This window comes from Lingula anatina, chromosome 8 (genome assembly GCF_051362555.1).
Source record: "Lingula anatina isolate TDL-2025a chromosome 8, LinAna3.0, whole genome shotgun sequence".
NCBI lineage: Eukaryota > Metazoa > Brachiopoda > Lingulata > Lingulida > Lingulidae > Lingula > Lingula anatina.
Genome location: NC_141774.1, coordinates 10,388,661 through 10,399,352, shown reverse-complemented (window position 1 = coordinate 10,399,352; position 10,692 = coordinate 10,388,661). Strand labels below are relative to the sequence as shown.

Genomic DNA, 10,692 nt, shown 5'->3' with positions numbered 1-10,692 from the left:
TGTGTGTGAGGGGTGCATGAATAAGGGACGTGTGTTTTCCTAGCCTCCTTACAGGCCGACCCCGGCGACCTTACCCACCGCCCATTCACGCCTCCCTGCGATCTATATCCACATATTTCTAACAGAAGTTTTCTTCTCTTAGTAGTAAAGCGTGTAACAATATTAAATCCCCAAAAGCCAATTAACCGTCCTTTTTTATTCCACTTTTTTTCTTACGTTTTCGATTGACTTCGTAATGTTCAAACCGCCTTACGCCTTTTGAAGGGTTCAATCGCGTCGCTGCTGTCATTTGAGACGCCGGTATTAATGTCTTTCAGAGCGTATTTACAAACAAGTCCAACCTTGACAAAAAGTGAAAAGAGTCCTGCTGCAGCCGAGCCGCAGGTATTATATTACCCATCTTCCCCAGGTGTGAAAATCAAACAAGTTTGGAATGATTTTACGCTTAAGCCAGGAAGTCACACGTGTTGAGATTTCTTCTCCAATTGACACAGACGCAAACCTGAATGTTGTTATATTCAGTTTGCATTTAAAAACTAAAAAGGGTGTGGAGGAACACCTGATGGGTGACGTTAAAGAGTTGCTACCTTTTCTATGAAAAAAAAACGCATGTAAATGCATATTTCATTTCGACTGAAAAGCCTCTCTGTAGTGTCATAGAAAGGGAAATAGTCGTACAACAAGATCAAAATAAAAGGGTCAATCTCCTCTCGAATCGTGTTCACAAAACGATAACAAAATTGCATTTTACAGTTACGAAATAAGATAAATGTTTTGAATGCTGCAATCGTGTTTCTGGATATTAGTCTCCAATAGGTTCAATGTTTCGCTCATTTGCCGCCTCGTTTGAGAAATAACCGTACCGCGATTCAACCACCGGGTTCCAATTTGTTTAACATGGTATCAATGTGGCGTAATTATGGAGCGTATCAGTCCGCTGGTGATTACGCTGCTATCCAGAGGGCGTGGCACTTGGGTGCGAGTAACAGGTCCATGTAATACTTAGCAATTCGCCACATTTCAGATTCTCCATGCGTTTGGAAAATTGCCTCTTTTTCCTTTAATTTGCCCCAAGCATTGCTCGTTCAAATTTTGTGTTCTTGTATTTGTGTGTTTGTTTTAAAAATACCTCTGTTGTGACATTGTTAATGTTGTGTAACTTCAAATATTTGTTGGTATTTCCCGCTCGATGCGTTTTCCCTTTACTGGAGACTGATCAGCTGCGCCATTCCTTACAAATATTTATCTCATTCATATGTCGTATTAACTTCTGTTATTAATTGATGTAAACAGCAAATATTTACGATGTTTGAATATTTAAATTCAGAAATGACGAAACTACATGAATCGACAATTTGATTTTATTCCTATAGGAATTAGGTATGTTAAGAACACTGCAAGATAGCTAAAGTTATTCAACAAATATTTTTTCTTAGTGTGTATAGCAACCTAACAACTTTCCTCTAAGACATAAAGTCATCGTGGTGACACGTTTTTTTTAATATACTAAACCAAATATCAAAATTGTGTTGAAAAACTTTGAAATTTATGATTTTAAATTTAAAACAAGTGGCGGCATTTCTTTACTCCATAAGCAACCTATACTGCACTGTGTTCGTGTCTTCCGAAGTCAGTTCGAGTCATACACCCCATTTCCATAGATTAGATCGATCTACTTTAGATCGACCTAACTCCCTGGGGGTTCACGCTAAATAGCTGTCAGCTGAGCGGACACGAAAGTTAATTACCCCCTTACAGCTTGTAGTAGGCAGGACGGACATTTAAACCGGATTATCTGACAGTAATCTAGTGAGACTCCCCGCGGGGATAGATCGATCTAAAAGCTCTGGGAATACAGTCATAGTACCATTGGGTCAGAAAGTCCCAGACAACGCATACACGGTTGAACGCAATAATCACACCTCTGTGTTTCCGAAGTTCAAGCATATTACAATTTTTTCACAAAACAAACCCAAAAACCAAAGACCAAAAGGACGCTCATTCAATAAACATGCACTAAATAAACTGCAATAAATAAACAAACAACTCGTAACAGATCAGTGTAAACTTAAATTTTTCAGTTCAAATTTCATAATGATTGTTTAACGTGGACACGCACTTGCTGGCGTCTAGACCGAATGAACTGTTGGTCGTCACATTTCCCCTCAAAAGACTTAACCTAACCTCAGGCTTTCCATCCCAGATTCGGATACGATTCTCTTCGGAACAATAATCGGGTTGTATTTGTAATACATTTGTGTTTAATTTCAATATTTATGACGCAAATGTTTTTAATGACATAACTGGACACGGGTAAAAGGACATTGTTACACCTGTGTGGAGCTTGACCCGGATGACCTTTGTAAAATTGCGGACAATGACCAGTGGTTCTTATTCAGCAGTTCTCACAGTTCCAGAGGAACGCACGTGTGCCCCTTAGAGAAGCGGTCAACCTTTACCAGGGTTGGCCCGTAAGGCTACCCGTCACAGGGCCCGTTCCCATAGTCATCATCGGTCTACGTGGAGCGATCCAACTCGGCGGGTACTCTCGCTGACTGCAATCAGATTAACTAAATGACAAGCCTCCTCCTGGCGTTAAAGAGAATCCAGAAAACATAGTACGAGTACGCTGGAAACAAGAGGAGTTAAGCTGATTGCAATCAGTGAGAATCCCTGCAGAGTTGGATCGATCTGCATAGACCGACAGTGTCTGTGGGAATGCAGTCTCAACAGTCGTAACAGTCTCGAACTATTGCGTCGGTTTTAGTAACTGTTGTTTTGGGATGAAAAAGCACCAGTTGACCAGATTGTGTGACCAGTAGACCGCTAAGTTCAACTCTCCCTGGTCAGTGCTTGAAACTGGACTGAAAACTGAAAGCCAGCAGCATTTTGAAACAAAAGTAACTAAGTAAGAACTTGTCTAATGAACAGCCCATTCTCATAATATTCCAGAGCGTTTGCCTTTTAATTAAAATTATTTTGTCTTCTTTTTCTCCTTCTTAAACTACAGAAAAATGTAAAAATAAGTCGACGGCAGTCTAAAGAGAAAGTGGTCAAGTTGTCCTGAAGCAGACATTGTCATAATTATCTTTATAAGTTTATTCAAAAGAAACCTGAATGCAAATAAAATGTGTTCCAAAAGAGTCACCTGGGATATATAAACATTTTACAACATATAAAACGCATATTACGCATGTCCTTGTCAGCCACATGAACCACGAAATCAATATTGAATTATCTCCAAAAATTTCACCGATCTGACAAAGCTGAGCAGCTGAAAACATCGACGCGTCCTGCCTGAACTCATCGTCTTCTGAATATTAATACCTCCAATACGATTACCTTTTAGAACAACACGCGTAATCCCGACAACTTCGGCGACAAGGGATATATGTATATATATATAAGAGGATACGACAAAATTAAACCAAAATAAAACCAGAAAAACCCCATAAGCTCACTCCTTTGGGACAAAGAGAGTTCATTTCACCTGTCTTCTCAGAGATCGATGGAAGAGCTTCACCTGCCCGATTTCCGCGGCGAAAAAACAACATCATTAAACGTAACTCCGCCTTTGTGCGTTCTCGCTAAATGCCCCCTGCCTCTTTGTAGCCAGCGATCAAATCACCCCGTATTAGGTCCTAATTTGATCGGAGAAAAGAAAGGGTAACATGACAATATTTTTATAATAAATACCAATACTCGAAGAAAGGGGATTACTACAAGAAAGTATTGGACGAAGTATCCAAGGCATTTAAGGTCTTTCACATCGTGACGGTCGATTCCATGATTATGTCTACAACATCAACGGCGGTGGGCATTCCTCGGTATTTGCGTACTGTTCGGAAGTATTTTTGTGGATAAATGAAGTCGTTCACCTTGTGTTTATTATGTTGATTATGAAGTGGAACATCAATTAGAATATCATTACGGACACACGAGAGACTCCCACATACTTTCTTTGTGAAAGGTAACAAAGAATGATCAAATTACTCCTGTGGCGATAATCATGCTGTGCCTATGGCATGTGGAATTGACGATAGATTTGATGGTCTTCTCTCTCTCCCCTCTATCTCTCCTTTTCTCTTTCTCTCTCTCTCTCTCTCTCTCTCTCTCTCTCACACACACACACACACGCATACACACGCAGACGCACGCACACAGGCAAACTAAAGGTTTAATATGCTTGATAAAATAGGACGCTGCCATAAAAAATATAATTTGTACGTATACAAAATTGTTTTACCATTACTAGGATCCAGAGGCCTATATTGGGTCCTGAATTATTTGGAATATAAAATGCCTTTCCGTCAATCTTTTAAGACCAGTTTTCTAATTCAAACAAGATCGGGTTTAATTCTTTGAAAATAGAATGTGTAACTCGATGAGTAATTATCTGTGCTATTTTTTTCTTTTCAAAAGATACGATTAAATGTCTTTTCGTCGCCACGGGTTCGTGTTTATGCCAATGCAGTCCAATCGTGAGTGATGTCTCCAAATATGTCCGATATCACAATTTCTTTTAAATAGCTCTGAATACGGGAGCAAGGTTTAGTCTAGTCTGGGTAGGTCTAGTGTACCACAACACTGCTAAAACTATTTTTAACAGGTAAAATCGAACAGGCTTAAAAACTGATATAAGAGGATTGACACAATAAAACACCGTGGCCACGGCCTGTATTGGATCATGCTACAAATTAGGGGATATAACAATTAATCTTTCTTAATAAGCACTTTAACTGAATCAGGTTACAGAATCTTAGTCAACATCCAGTGCAGCGTGATCCACATTTAATACCAGTCAATACTACGATAATTTCAAGACAGTCGCCTCGACAAAGGAACGCATCGACTCCGGCCCGATGTCAAACGAAAGTTGAATTAAAGATTCATGATGAATTACATCATTTCCTCGTGTTAATTGACAGAAATGACACATTAAAGAATGTCTGTGGTGAAATCGGGCCCCATCGATTACTTCCCGACCTTTGTTTCGGTATTGTCGTTATAAAGTCGGGAGTCCAATATCGTTATTATGTTATATATTTATCTCTGAGGCGATGCTTTGTGCGGCTGTGTTTTTGGTAACACGGCGATTAATAATGCGGCACGCGCCCTGACGAAATCGACATGAAATCAACATGCGCACGCGGCGTAACCATGATGAAAACAACATCGTCGATACATAGAAGTAGAGAAAATGGAATGCCAACTCCCGCGAGATTTGTATTGCCCTCTGTGTTATGAGCTTGTGACCACGAGAGTTGGGCGAGAGTTGGGTAGTTTTACTTCCGGTCAACTTTCGTTGCACTACATGTGAATGGGGAGCAGGCGTGCTAAGACAATTGAGCGTCATATTGACAGATTTTTGGTTCAATTTGATTAATAATGGCCTCGGAAGTTGACATTATTGGAGGTAAGTCTGTCTCTTAGCTTGATTAAACGAAGCTGGATTGCAGCATGTGGATAAAATCGACGATAATCGAGCGATCTCACACAAAGCACGTGGACAGCCGGCAGAGTTTTACTTTCCCTGTCGTGATCAAGTAATGATATATCTGTACAGCAACGGAATATAAGTCCGAACTAGCCGTGAACTGTAGTTTGACTGCACATCATACTTGAAAAAAGTCGGAATAAAATTCTGTCCCTTAACTAGGGAATTTGATATTTAATGCTTTTGTTTACAACTAAATACAAGGCTGCTAGCAATTTTCCTGCCAAGGAAAAGGCAACCCAATAATTTTTTACTACCGATATTAAATCACCTCATTAAGTTGAATCCTACTCACATTCATTATCATTAAAATTTTGTATTTGTTGTAAGTTATTTTTTCCAAAATTTTAAGTAAATTTTCTGTTTATAGGATGATTTTGAAGAGAGATTCAGTATGCTGCAACTCGCCGTACAGAGCACCACGCAACCAGTAGCACCACCCTAGTATGTTGCAATAAATAAAAATAACCATCTTTCTGAACATTTTTTTTTTGTTTGAGAACATTTTTATATGATTAAACATTTTATAGTTACATGGAAATTGGAACAGTACATTCCTTTTCGTTAGATATTATGCATTTACATTAATAATGAAACATGATACAAATACAAAAATAATTTGTTGACAGTGCTTTTGTAAATTTACTACTTCAGGTGACTGAAATCTCACAATTAGTGGAGCAATCCCTGGAAAAGCTGCATCCAGCATTTTGTTGACATACAGCAGCTATAAATATGCAAAAGGAAACTTCAAAAGGTACATTGTTAAAGAATATATTTATTTCAGTATTTCAAGGCTTTTATCAAAATTACAAAGTTCCAAATATGTATCAGTTATAGTAGCAATAACAGCTGTTACTGCATACATAATAACAATAATAGCAAATGAATTTTACTCTTGACCTGCATATAAAATTTTTATATTTCTATGGAATGTTTTCTTGTCTACTTTGATCAATCATCAGTATATGATAAGAACAGTGAAATTTAGAGAAATCAGATATAAATACATAAAGCATCTTCAGCTGAAACATTTAGAAAATACAATGATTTCAGTTTAGAGATATTTTGCAATTGTTTAATACACTCTTGAACATGGTAATATTTCAGTCTAATGTTCAAGAAATCCAAAAAATAAATTATTTCCTGTGCCTTAATTATACCACGCACTTCCAAAACTATATAAAAATGTTTTTACTCGTTTTCCATGTAATACATCATGCCTCATCTATCTTTAAAAGCATTTTATAGTTTGTTATTTTCTCCTCTGTTTATTTCATTTTTTTTATTTTATTATTTTTTAAATTTTATTTATTTATTATTATTATTATTATTAAATTTTTTTTCTACTCTTAGGCCACACTTTTTTATTTTTATGGATGACATCCTCTGGGTACCCCAAAATCGGTGCGAGAGGGCGAAAAAAAAAAAAAAACTCCAAAAAAAAAAAAATGCTTAAGTAAAGGAATGCTGTCAGTACACAGCTGGAAACACAAATTTAACCACAGAAACACGTATCAAACTAACAATATGTCTTTATCCATGCTCTCAAAATATTAAAGCATTGTGAATACTTCGTAGAAATGTAAAAAAAAGTCATGAATTGATATACTTCATATTACCAAATCTATTAAAGGTTATTTCATGCATTCATTTGGTATAGCAATCAATAAAACAAATATCAATCAGTGCGTCTTCATTTGTATTCTCAGAATATTAAAACATTTTGAACACTTCACAGAAATGTTTAAAAAATGATGCAAAGATATGCTTAATACTACCAAATCTATTAAAGGTCATTTCAGACGATGCCATTTTGCCAACTTCAACTCATACGAAGCAGCTAAACTGTCAGGTGGCCTGTCCGACCTTCAGCCCACCAAATACCTCAACGCCCTTGTCGACCCTTTTTTTGCTACAGAAAACCTGGTATTAATGTGCTGCTTTATACAGAATGTCACAGAAATGTTTCGGCCGCCGCCAGCCTTTCGTACAATTGTAAAAAGGTGATATCTCCATGCCCAATATCAATGGCATACCAATCCAAAACAATGGCGCCCGTTCTCTTGATGACTTTTATTGTTGTGTAATTTGAAAGTAATCCTAGAGATGAATTTGACAGCAAAGTGGCCGCATTTCCACGTGGCGAAAATACGCATGCGCAGAAAGCTCATTTCCTTGCAAATTCAATAACAACGTTTGCGACAACCGACTTCGTTGGGGGCTGGGGGGGGGGGGGGCTTTTTTTTTTTTTTTTTTGGAGAACGGGCGAAAATCCGTGCGCGCGCAGGATGTCATCCATAAAATTAAAAAAGTGTGGCCTTAGCTGCAAACCATGGGTTATCTGATGCCATCACTTAAGATAGCTAATTTGGAAGTGCTTGATTTTACACCTTAAATTTTCCTTAAATAATATCAGCACCTGTTCACACAGCTTGAAGCCTCATACATCTGACCCATAGAATACTATTGGTGCAATTAATTTATTTTAAAGTGTAAATGCAATATTGGGTTGAACTTAATCACAATAGTATTTCAACCTGTTTTTAATAATGGTAACTTTTCCTTGCCTGCATAGTTTATTATAATGGTAACTTTTTCTTGCCTGCATACTCGATTTTTTTCTCAGCTCTTGTTTATGTTATACTATGGATTATTCTTTAATATATGGTGACAGACAGTGAAAGTGCATCAGAAAACGTTCTTGTCCTTTTTTTAACGAGAATCGATTCCAACTCTCTTTTGGTCATAAAAGAGTGAAATGTGTGACTGAATAATGTGTCATATTTCACATGAAAACTGTCATTTTCTTAATGTGCCAAAGGAACTTAAAATATTATTTGATAAATAAATGCTATGATTTTATTGACTGTCAGTATACATTTAAAAGCCAATGTTTTACATAGCCATAGTTAAAAATAAAGATGTCGTATTGAAACGGATTTCTCAAACAGCAATATTCTTGGATATGTCAAAATCTGGAGTCAGACATAATTGGTTGTACTCTGCCATTAGTACTTTTAAAAAACGTGCATCACTAGCATACAGTTCTAATTTAGTTTCAGGTTTCTGCAACCTTTTGGGACAATATATCTCCCTGTTTGGTAAAGAAGTCCAAGGTCTCCAGGCTGAACAGAGAGGCATCCCAGTCAGCTATCTTCACTGCTACAACCAGCATACAAGACATTACAGCAGTCTGGTTGGCAGTTGAGATCTTCAGTTAAGTCCTGGATGCACATTTCATCAGCCCTACTAGTGCAGAAAATGTTGTCGATTCCATCAAACGGACAGAGGTAGACATCACACACTATAATGATTGGTGGTTTTTGTAGTCAGCAAACTGAAACATAGATGAAGGGGAAGTGATAACAAGGAAAAACTGAGTCAACTCGGAGATAAAAGTACACAGCCAGAAGCAGACATTGCAGGCTGCTAAGTCACAAGGCAGACTTGCATCTATCACTACAAATGCAGCCTATGTTGATGGAAATTAAAAAATTTTAGGAAAAAATTTCCTATACAGATACATTTTTCCAATGCTCTAATTCTGTTATTCCAGACTGCCATTTTAGTTCTACATAACATGCTAAATGTACAAATTCTGCCCTTATTATGCACATTTCTTAATTTATAGATTTCTTTTAAAGTAAGGATAGTCTCAATTTGTATGTAACTACAATCAGTTTCACCATACATGTGTGCACTGCTAAATGTCTGATGTAAAAAATAAAGCTTTGAAACCGAGACATAAGTCCTCATTTGGTAAGCAAACAGCAATGTTGAATTTAAGTTGTAATAAGGAGGTGAAAGGGATGTTAATTCATTTCAATCGAGTTCAATAAACTTTCATGAGATAATATTCATCCCCCAATTATACAGCCTGAATGTACACATACATTTAATGAAACAGTGCTTCAAATAACTGGAACAGATCTTGACTTTCTCAGGATTGAAGTAGCTGTCACATCTGTTGATGCAGTGGATCAGCTGACTTCTCCATTTGTCTGAAACCTCAGACACTCCTGTGGATATGAAAAGATACATGTACCACCTTAATTCTTGTACTCGCCTTAGAAATGGGAGTTTCTTTGTGGAATCAAAAGCTGGCATATGAAGGTGTAAAATATTGAACATTATGAGATTTAATAAATTGTCGTTTTATATATAATTATTGTGAAAGAAGTAAGTTATTCAACTGTGAAAAGGTGCAAAAGAGATAATAATAAAATGGTTTGCTTGATTATTATTTTGTGTTGCTTCAATTTTACCTTAGGCAAGCTGTGGAAAGAAAGACCCTTGCACTTCTGTGAAGAGGCACTGCATAGAATAACACAACAGAAACTCCTTCTTGACACCCTTGAAAAGAACAGAATAAAAATTTACATTTCTAATAAATTATTATTATTATTAGTCCTACATAGTCAGGTATATCTTAATTATATGTTGAAGCTATATCTCCAGGAGTAATAACCAGCTATAACTGATCTAGTTTAGTGTTGCAATGATCCTCTGGTGGTATGGCACAACTCCAAGTATGACTTTGATATTTCCATTTTTTCTTATTAAACATGTTGTTCGTATTTTGCTTGTACAAATGCATAAAATTAAAAGGGGACAACTAAATATGTAATATTTATATGTATAAATATTCTGTGCTTTTATTAACAGCTTGGATAACGACATTTAGTTCACAGATTTCTCGAAGACCGTACAGTACATGGACACTTGAGGGATAAACGGAAAACAATCGGCGTCAGACGACCATTGTATTCAAGGACAGATCATATCATGAATGAGCCTCTCACTCCTTAAATTTACGCTTAAAAAACACAATATTGTATTAAAATACAAAAGTTATTACTTACATTGCTAAATTATATTCCGTGTTATCTTCGACTTCGGTAATACACTCTGTCACACGCACCAAATAAAGCGCTTTGGGTTTTAATGATTCCGTTTTCACACCATAAAAACTGCAGTTAGAATGTCCAGACTCCTGTTTACGCCATAGCAAATCACATTATCGTAAAAACTAGCTCTAGTCGCTATGAATAGTAGTTATTGAAACATGTAGAGCGTGAGTTGAATGCAGCGGCATGGAAACCGGAAGTGAAACTCCCCAACTCTCGCCCAACTCTCGGGGTCACAAGCTCGGCCTGCGAGATTTGAAGTTGGCATTCCATTTTCTCTACTTC

At 37.0% G+C, this 10,692-nt stretch overlaps 2 long non-coding RNA genes across 3 annotated transcripts; one reads left to right on the top strand and one right to left on the bottom strand.

The window, feature by feature from the left end:
* Positions 1 to 5,397: 5,397 nt before the first annotated feature.
* On the top strand, positions 5,398 to 8,607 carry LOC147760331 (uncharacterized). 2 transcript variants are annotated; one of them, XR_015330835.1, is made up of 4 exons: positions 5,398 to 5,416; positions 5,868 to 5,941; positions 6,152 to 6,254; positions 8,557 to 8,607. It is a non-coding gene; the product is annotated as an uncharacterized LOC147760331 (long non-coding RNA). The 2 variants fall into 2 exon arrangements; XR_015330834.1 differs by lacking the exon at positions 5,398 to 5,416 and having other exon boundaries at positions 5,423 to 5,941.
* On the bottom strand, positions 8,334 to 10,692 carry LOC147760330 (uncharacterized). The gene is made up of 4 exons (XR_015330833.1): positions 10,363 to 10,692; positions 9,766 to 9,853; positions 9,394 to 9,519; positions 8,334 to 8,837 (listed from the first exon to the last, which is right to left on the bottom strand). It is a non-coding gene; the product is annotated as an uncharacterized LOC147760330 (long non-coding RNA).